The 9,671-nt window shown below is 43.1% G+C and overlaps 1 pseudogene; it reads right to left on the bottom strand.

The window, feature by feature from the left end:
* Positions 1–7,046: 7,046 nt before the first annotated feature.
* On the bottom strand, positions 7,047–7,607 carry LOC118536248 (ubiquitin-ribosomal protein eL40 fusion protein pseudogene; annotated as a pseudogene).
* Positions 7,608–9,671: the final 2,064 nt, after the last annotated feature.

The raw sequence follows: 9,671 nt of genomic DNA, 5'->3' as shown, positions 1-9,671 counted from the left end.
CACATGCCACAAAATATTCTGATTTGTTTTTCAACTACTTTAAAATGGAAAAGTCATTCTTAGCTCGTGGGTCATACAAAAACAGGTGGTGGGTTGTATTTGGCCAGAGGACTCTAGTTTGCCCACCTTGTTCTAGAATAATTGTCTTAACAGCTTTACTTCGGTGGGAATGTCCTCATGTGCACAGCAAGAGAAGGCTTGGCAGACAATTTCCAGTCTCCCTTTAATCTATTTTACTTATATTTGATGGGTAGGCATGATTTCCAAAACCTATTACATGTGTAAAGAGTTGAAAGAAGGGGGCTCCTGGGTGGCTCAGTCGTTAAGCGTCTGCCTTCAGCGCAGGTCATGATCCCAGGGTCCTGGGATCGAGCCCTGCATCAGGCTCCCTGCTCGGCGGGAAGCCTGCTTCTCCCTCTCCCGCTCCCCCTGCTTGCATTCCCTCTCTCGCTGTGTCTTTCTCTGTCAAATAAATAAATAAAATCTTTAAAAAAAAGTTGAAAGAAATCTTCACAGATATTATGGCTTTAAAATCTTTATACTGTCCACCTCACTGAGGGTCAGAGGCAGAAGTATGAAGCAGATATTTTGGGAGTTTCTGAAAATATTCAGGCACTATTATATACTTAATCCAAAAGTATCATGTACAACATATTTTATTAGCTTTGGATTTTTTTTTGTTAGGTAGAATCTGTCAATCCTTCCCTCTAGTTTTTTTGGTCTTTTTTTTTTTCCTGGCCAGGTACTTTTTTTTCCTCAAAAAGGTAATATGTTTTCCTTCAAGTTGCTAAACTGTTCGATTTCGCTTTTGGTTTTCACCTCAACTTTTTAGCTCTCGTCATGATCTTTTCTCCCACTTTCTCTGTGTTTTTGTTTCTCTTGCACTCAGCTAAGTCTGCTAAATGAGTGAGGCACCCACAGGTGCATGCATCAAGTGTGGGCTCTCTTACCCCAGAGGAGCCCTGTTTAGGTACCTTTCTCTAAGACTGCTTCCATCAAAGTTGCTATATTGTTAGCCACCACTTTCTCCATGCCTACTGTGTTTTACTTGTATTATAAACCAAAACGGGTTACACCAAACCGTGCTGACCTTTAATATGTATGACGCAGTCTGGTATTTTATTTCATTTAAAAAATATGCAGATTACCCTGTACATTGCATTTTTGTGATCACACTTAGTCACAACTTGAAGTTTGAAAAACACACTAGGATATTTTTGAAGCCTCTAACCATCTTTCATAAAATAGGAACACACCAGGGCACCTATGTGGCTCAATCAGTTAAGTGTCTGACTTCAGCTCCAGTCATGATCTCCGGGTCCTGGGATCCAGCGTTCCCCCCCCCACCCCCCCACCCCCCCAACCCCCCAGCCCCCTGCTGCGCTCAGTGGGGAGTCTGTTTATCCACTCTGTCCTCCCTACCCCCTGCTGCTCATGCTCACTGTTGCTATCTCTCTCTCTGTCTCTCAAATGAATAAATAAAATCTGTAAAAAAAATAGCAACAGGGGTACCTGGGTGGTTCAGTCATTAAGCGTCTGCCTTCGGCTCAGGTCATGATCCCAGGGTCCTGGGATCGAACCCAGCATCAGGCTCCCTGCTTGGCGGGAAGCCTGCTTCTCCCTCTCCCACTCCCCCTTTGTGTTCCCTCTCTTGCTGTCTCTCTCTCTCTCAAATAAAATAAATAAAATCTTAAAAAAAAATAGCAACACATCCCCATCCTCCCCTCACACAGGTAATTGCATCCTATCCCCTTTACTCTTTTTTTCTCATAGTGCTTTTCACCACCTGACAAATGTTTGTTCATAGGTTATTCTTTCTACACTAAAATGTAAGTTGCAGGATCTTTGTTTTGTTATATCCCCAGTACCTGGACCAGTGCTCACCACATGAGGAAGCTCAAGCAGAGAATGGTGGTTTCTTGCCAAGGTCATATAGCTAGTGAGTGTTGGACTTGGAATCTGAATTCGATCAGTGTTATATTAACACAGCAAAACTGATCCTATGTGATAGAATGAACTGTTTACCAAAAGAAATGAGAGAGGAAGGGCACCTGGGTGGCTCAGATGGTTAAGCGTCTGCCTTCGGCTCAGGTCATGATCTCAGGGTCCTGGGATCGAGTCCCGCATCGGGCTCCCTGCTCCTTGGGAGCCTGCTTCTCCCTCTGCCTTTCTCTCTCGCTCTGTCTCTCGTGAATAAAAAAAAAAAAATCTTTAAAAAAAATTTAAAAAAAGAAATGAGAGAGGGAAATAATACCCAGACATTCTGTGTTTGTAAGCAACCCTCACTAGTTTTTGGTGAAAATCTTAGCCATTCAAAAAGATTTTGGAGTACCTACTGTTTGCCATGCATTGTTCTGGGAACTGAAGATACCTGGAATGAATAAGACATATAGAGCTCCTACTCTATACATTCTGTTATTGTTTGTACATACATTCCTTCTATGTTATACATTCCTTTATTGTTTTTTTATTGCAAAAGCAAAGCTCATTACAGAAAAATATGAAAATTACACAAGCAAAAAGGAGCATAAAGAATACCAATTTTGTTTCTGACCAAATTATTTTCATCCAAATTGTTAGGAGCGGAAGAAGGTACAGAAAACATTAATAACTATTGTCTTTTGGTTACTGGTATTATGAATGATGGTTATTTTATTATTCATACATTGCTCTATTTAAAAAAATTCTCCTATGGACAAACATTACTCTCATAAGCAGGGGAAAAAAAAAACCCACACATTTTTGAAAAAAATATGAAGAATGGTAGAAGAGTAATGCATACAAATGAATTGTCTTAATGTGATAGAATTCTAAGTCATTTCTCTTAAAATATTGTTTAATACACTTGTGTTAAAGGGAGTTGAAAGAAATTATTGTGAAATAGAAAACACTGTACTTGTTTGAACTTGTACTTTGTTTTCATTTACTATTGTGATATTTTATTAGGTAAAGTGAAGTCATTGTTTTATACTTATATATGTGTTAATATTTAACTTTTGTGGGTGTCCCTCTGGATTTCTGAAAGGCCAACTTACCCCGTTGTGCTGGCTGTTAATGTTAAGCAACATGATCTCTGCATTGGTGACAGTGAATAAAGGAAATGACCTAGACCAGAATCCCTGGGGCTTAGACTTAGAATCACTGGGGCGGAGTAAATAAATATTTGTCAAATGAAAAATATTGAATAGGAAACTCCTCCTGGTCTGTCCCAATCCATAAGTAGTGATAACAAGGCTTCACATGTGGAACCTTCTTTTAGAAAAATTGCTCTGAGCATTCCACCCCAAGATCATTGTTCTTTTATTCAAAGTTTTAAGTACACAATGCATTGTAATTTACAACGGAAGACTGCTTCTGAAGTTCAATATAGTGAAAATTTGTTGTAATTGCTAGCTATCATCCATTCTTCCTTCTCCAGGAAACAGCATGCTAAATTTCTTTTGGTTGAGTTCCTCTTCCTTCTCCAAACTTCTTACAGGTTGGTAGGATTGTCCATCAAGATACCTCACCCTCGGGGCGCCTGGCTGGCTCAGTCAGTGGAGTGTGCAACTCTTGATCTCGGGGTTGTAGGTTCGAGCCCCACATTGGGTGTAGAGAGTACTTAAAAAATCTTTAAATGAGGGGCGCCTGGGTGGCTCAGTCATTGGGCGTCTGCCTTCGGCTCAGGTCATGATCCCAGGGTCCTGGGATCGAGCCCCGCATCGGGCTCCCTGCTCAGCCGAGACCCTGCTTCTCCCTCTCCCACTCCCCCTGCTTGTGTTCCCTCTCTCTCTCTCTGTCAAATAAATAAATAAAATCTTTAAAAAAAAATCTTTAAATGAACAAACAAACAAAAGATACCCCACCGGGGCGCCTGGGTGGCTCAGTCGTTAAGCTTCTGCCTTTGGCTCAGGTCATGATCCCAGGATCCTGGGATTGAGCCCTGCATCGGGCTCCCTGCTCAGTGGGGAGCCTGCTTCTCCCTCTCCCACTCCCCCTGCTTGTGTTCCCTCTCTCATTGTGTCTCTCTCTGTCAAATAAATAAATAAAATCTTTAAAAAAAAAAAAAAAAGAGGGCGCCTGGGTGGCTCAGTTGGTTGAGCGACTGCCTTTGGCTCAGGTCATGATCCTGGAGTCCCTGGATCAAGTCCTGCATCGGGCTTCCTGCTCAGCGGGGAGTCTGCTTCTCCCTCTGACCCTCTCCCCTCTCATGTGCTCTCTCTCTCTCTCTCATTCTCTCTCGCAAATAAATAAATAAATAATCTTTAAAAAATAAATAAATAAAAAAAAGATACCTCACCCTCGACCAGCCAAAGGGCAGGCAATTAACCCCAGTGGGGCCAGTCAGCCACACCCTTCCTGGAAAGTGGATTCTGTAGATTCATGCTGCTAAAGTATCCCAAGTTGCCTTCCATTGGTTCCCACTTTCTAGATCTCTGGAATGGCTCTGGTTCCCACCCTTTACAAATTGGTTCCTTTGATTCTGTGAGTTGATCATATCTTTCCATAGATTCCCTTCCTGAGTCCATCTGTTGCATACAACAGAATCTCTGATAGTCACCTAACCCTATCCCCTTCTGGCTCCAAGTCCTGAATTCAAGCACAGATTCTTCTGAATAAGGAACATGACCCTTATAGGTGGAAAGGAAATAAAGAAGATACTAAAATATTGGGGGGGGAGTTGGGAACATTTTGTTTGCAACTGTATAAAAGCTACAGGAAAACAAAGCCATGCTAAGTATTTCCAATAGAGCGGATTCAATACAGAGAATTAGGTACATCGATGTTAGATGAAAGAGGGGACGACAAGATAACCCAGATATTTGTCATTGCTTCCTGTGCCCCTAGGGCTGATCTTAGTAACTGCAAGAAGTTACCACTGCTGGGCTGGGAGAACAAAAGGAAAGAAGTGGGGTTACCAGAACCTGGGATTGTGAAGGAGAGGTCTCGAGCTGGCTGGCTTTTGGACCTCTGGTGGAGGCACTCCACACAGCCCCTGCTCAGGGGTGTACTACTGAGCACGAGGTCAGACCACCAAGGAAGGTGTGGCCAGTGAGTGTTGGTGCCTCTGTGGGGATCTGGTGTTGTGTGCTGGGAAGATTGAAAGAAGCTGGAGACCCGAACTAGGGAAGCTGTTGATAGAAGCTGGCAACCAGAGGTCCCTTCTTCCCTTCAATCTGCCATCAGAACCTTCCATTGACAGAACCTAATAGGGAGACAATGGGCATGGGAGTTTGGGAAAAGGAGTTTGCAGAATCCCAGCCCTGGCACCACAGAGCATAGTAAAAAAGTTTGGAGCTAAGAGATGGTGGCAGGTAAATAACCATGACAAAAGCATGCTTTTAAAAGGATAAGTAATGGTTTTTGAAAATAGAATTCCCAAGCAAATTGGAAATTTTCAGTATATCTGTGGCTAAATGTAAATTGCATCATTATTTTACTTTATGCCAAAAGACCTAAGGGCTCAAATTTCAAACCTGTAACATGTTCTCCGGCCCTTAGTGATGGCATATGGATGTATCAGTTGAAAAATTTGTCTCCTAATACATATTTATGAGGTGCAGGAGGCACGGCAAGATTGTTCCCTTTGATTATTACAAAGAGGAAACCAGCTTTGATGTAGACCTATCTTAGTCATCAAAAGGTCTGTAATTGTAAGGTCATTTACAAATTCCTATTGAGAATTGCTTTTCAAAATATGCTAGGAGAAAAGCCAGTGAAATTCATTATACAATTGAGAAAATACTTTATAGTCTCACTTAAGGGAAATTACTACACATGCTTCAAAAGTATAGACTGATTAAGCCAACAGATTTTATTTGAAAGTTTGCAAAATTACTAGTCTTCTAAGATTAATGAATAGAAGAGGAAAATACTATACTAGTAGCAAAACAAAATGTTAGATGAAAAATGCATCTATGAATGTTCCTGGCAGCTTTATTTGTAATAACCAAAAACTGAAATTGGCCTAGATGTCCCTCAGTGGGTGAATAGTTAAACTATGGTACATCCATACCACAGAATTCTACTCAGCAATAAAAGGAAAGAAACTATTGATATACAAAGCTTGGATGAATCTCTAGGGAATTATGTTGCGTGGAAAAAAAACCCAAAAGATTACATACTTTATGATTCCATTCATATAGATTTTTGAAGTGACAAAATTTTAGAAACTGAGGAGAGATTAATAGTTGCCAAGGGTTAGGGATTGGGGATGGAGGTTCAAGAATGTGAGTGTGGTTATAAAAGGACAAAGTGAGGAATCCTTATGCTTGTGGTATTGGAACTTTCTGGTATCTTGACAGTGGTGGTGGATATATAAACCTACACAGGTCATAAAATTGAATAGCACTTAATACACAAACATACACAAATGAGTATAAGTAAAACTGGGGGAAATCTGAATAAGATTAGTGCATTATAACAATGCCAGTATCCTGGTTGTAATATTATACTTCAGTTTTGCAAGATGTTACCTTTGGGGGAAACTGGGCAAAGTGTATGCAGGATGAATCTACAATTATCTCAAAAATTTTAATCAAAAATTAAAATTAGGGGCGCCTGGGTGGCTCAGTCGTTAAACGTCTGCCTTCGGCTCAGGTCATGATCCCAGGCTCCTGGGATCGAGTCCCACATCGGGCTCCCTGCTCGGCGGGAAGCCTGCTTCTCCCTCTCCCACTCCCCCTGCTTGTGTTCCCTCTCTCGCTGTCTCTCTCTCTGTTAAAAAATAAATTAAAAAATCTTCAAAAAAAAAAAAAGAAAAGAAAAGAAAAGGGGCATCTGGGTGGCTCAGTCAGTGAAGTGTCTGCCTTCAGCTCAGGTCATGATCTCGGGGTCCTGGGATCGAGCCCCGCATCGGGCTCCCTGCTCCGCGGGAAGCCTGCTTCTCTCTCTGCCCCTCCCCCTGCTCCTGCTTTCTCTCTCTCTGTCAAATAAATAAATAAAATCTTTAGAAGTGGTGTGCAGTAACAATAAAAAAAAAAAACCTTAGCAATACTTTCAGTCTAGGTCCATTTATTAACTGAAGTAAACACAATAGTTCCTACATGGGTGATTTTTTAAAAAGATTTTTTTTTTCCAGTCAATGAAAGGGAAACTTTATTGAGGCCCCAGGGCCTTGGGGCTCAGGCAGGAGGCCGCCCTGCAGGCAAAGGAAGAGCTGGTGGAGGGGCCTTATTTGACCTTCTTTTTGGGGTGCAGGTTGTTGGTGTGGCCGCACTTCTTGCGGCAGTTGACAGTGCGGGGCTGCAGGCGAGCATAACACTTGTGGCAGATCATCTTGTCGCAGTTGTATTTCTGGGCCAGCTGGCGGAGGGAAGGCTCGATGATGCCACCCCGTAGGCGAAGCACCAAGTGCAGGGTGGACTCTTTCTGGATATTATAGTCTGACAGAGTACGGCCATCTTCCAGCTGTTTGCCCGCAAAAACCAGACGCTGCTGGTCAGGCGGGATGCCCTCCTTGTCTTGGATTTTGGCTTTGACATTCTCAATGGTGTCACTGGGCTCGACCTCAAGGGTGATGGTCTTGCCCGTCAGGGTCTTCACAAAGATCTGCATCTCTGCGTCTGGCGCGAATCCGCAAGGCCGCCGCCACCAAACCGCTCGGCCACCTCGTTGAAGAGAAAGAGCTAAAAAAGATTTTATTTATTTATTTGAGAGAGAGAGCATGAGTTGGGGGGAGGGGCAGAGGGACAGGGAGAAGCAGACTCCCCGCTGAGCGGGGAGCCATGCGGGGCTCGATCCCAGGACCCTGGGATCATGACCTGAGCCAAAGGCAGATGCTTAACCGACTGAGCCACCCAGGCACCACCATGTGTGATTTTTTTAAAAAAAGATTTATTTATTTATTTTAGAGAGAGAGGGTGCAGTGGGGAGGAGCAAAGGGAGAGAAAGACTTAAAGCAGACTCCACTCTGAGCATGGAGCCTGATGTGGGGTTTGATACAGGGCTCGAACTCAGGACCCTGAGATCGCGACCTGAGCTGAAACCAAGAGGCAGATGCTTAATCGACTGCGCCACCCAGGTGCCCCCCACCAGCATGTGTGGTTTCTTTTTTTAACTTTTCTTTTTTTTTCTAAAGATTTTATTTATTTATTTGACAGAGAGAGAGAAAGCAGGAGCAGGGGGAGGGGCAGAGAGAGAAGCAGGCTTCCCGCGGAGCAGGGAGCCCGATGCGGGGCTCGATCCCAGGACCCCGAGATCATGACCTGAGCTGAAGGCAGACACTTCACTGACTGAGCCACCCAGATGCCCCTTTTCTTTTCTTTTTTTTTTTTTTAAGATTTTTTAATTTATTTTTTAACAGAGAGAGAGACAGCGAGAGAGGGAACACAAGCAGGGAGAGTGGGAGAGGGAGAAGCAGGCTTCCCGCCGAGCAGGGAGCCCGACCTGAGCCGAAGGCAGACGCTTAACGACTGAGCCACCCAGGCGCCCCTAACTTTTCAATTATGGACAATTTCAAACAAATACAAAAGAAAAGAGAGTAGTGAAATGAACCCCCATGTACACACCACCCGGCTTTGATAATTATCCGCTCATGGTCAAGTGTGTTTCATCTATGCCCCCCCCCCCACCCCGTCCACTCCTGCCATCCCTCATTATTTTGATGCATATTTCACATCTCATGTCATCTGTAAATATTTCTATATGCATCTTTATATAAGAGTTCCCTTTTCTAAACATTTATTATTTTAATTTTTTTTTTTTTACTGAGGATGTTGATTTTGGGGGTCTTAGAGTGTTTAAAAGTAATCTCTATGCTCAACATGGGGCTCAAACTCACAACCAGGAGATCAAGAGTCACATGCTTTACTGACTGAGCCAGCCAGGCAGCCAGGCACCCCAAGTTCCTTTTTTAAAAAATTCAAAATAACAGCAATACATTTGCATGTACAAAAAAATGTATCAATTCTTTGATATCAATACCCAGACAGCATTTATATTTACTGGCTTGTCTCTTAATAAAGGTTATGCTTTAGCTTTACTGAGGTATAGTTTATGTACAATAAACAGCACCTATTTATTTTTTGAAAGATTTTATTTCTTTATTTGAGTGAGAGAGTGAGCGAGAGAGAGAGCACAAGTGGAGGGGAGGGGCAGAGGGAGAGGGAGAAGCAGACTCCCAGTTGAGCAGGGAGCCCGATGCAGGGCTCGATCCCAGGACTCCAGGATCATGACCTGAGCTGAAGGTGGACACTTAACAGACTGAGCCACCCACGCACCCCAACAGCCCCTATTTAAAGTATGCAATTCAGGGGCGCCTGGGTGGCTCAGTTGGTTGGGCGACTGCCTTCGGCTCGGGTCATGATCCTGGAGTCCTGGGATCGAGTCCTGCATCAGGCTTCCTGCTCAGCGGGGAGTCTGCTTCTCCCTTGGACCCTCCCCCCTCTCATGCTCTCTCTCTCTCTCTCTGATTCGCTCTCTCAAATAAAAAAAATTAAAGTATGCAATTCAGTAAGTTTTGACAGATGTAAGCACCTATGAAAACAACACTACAATAAAAAAAACAAAACAGAACATTTCAATCATGCCCAAAAGTTTCCTTGTGCCCCTTCCTCCATCTATGGCCACAAAGCAACCACTGATCTGCTTTCTGTCACTAAAATGAGTTTACAGAGAATGTGGTTTTGAAAACAGCAACAACATAAATGGTACACGATTTTATAAAAATTAGAAGGGAATGTAGAGAATAA

Source organism: Halichoerus grypus, chromosome X (genome assembly GCF_964656455.1).
Source record: "Halichoerus grypus chromosome X, mHalGry1.hap1.1, whole genome shotgun sequence".
NCBI classification, from domain to species: Eukaryota; Metazoa; Chordata; class Mammalia; order Carnivora; family Phocidae; genus Halichoerus; species Halichoerus grypus.
The sequence above is the reverse complement of the archived record's forward strand: the minus strand, read 5'-3'. Positions and strand labels throughout refer to the sequence as shown.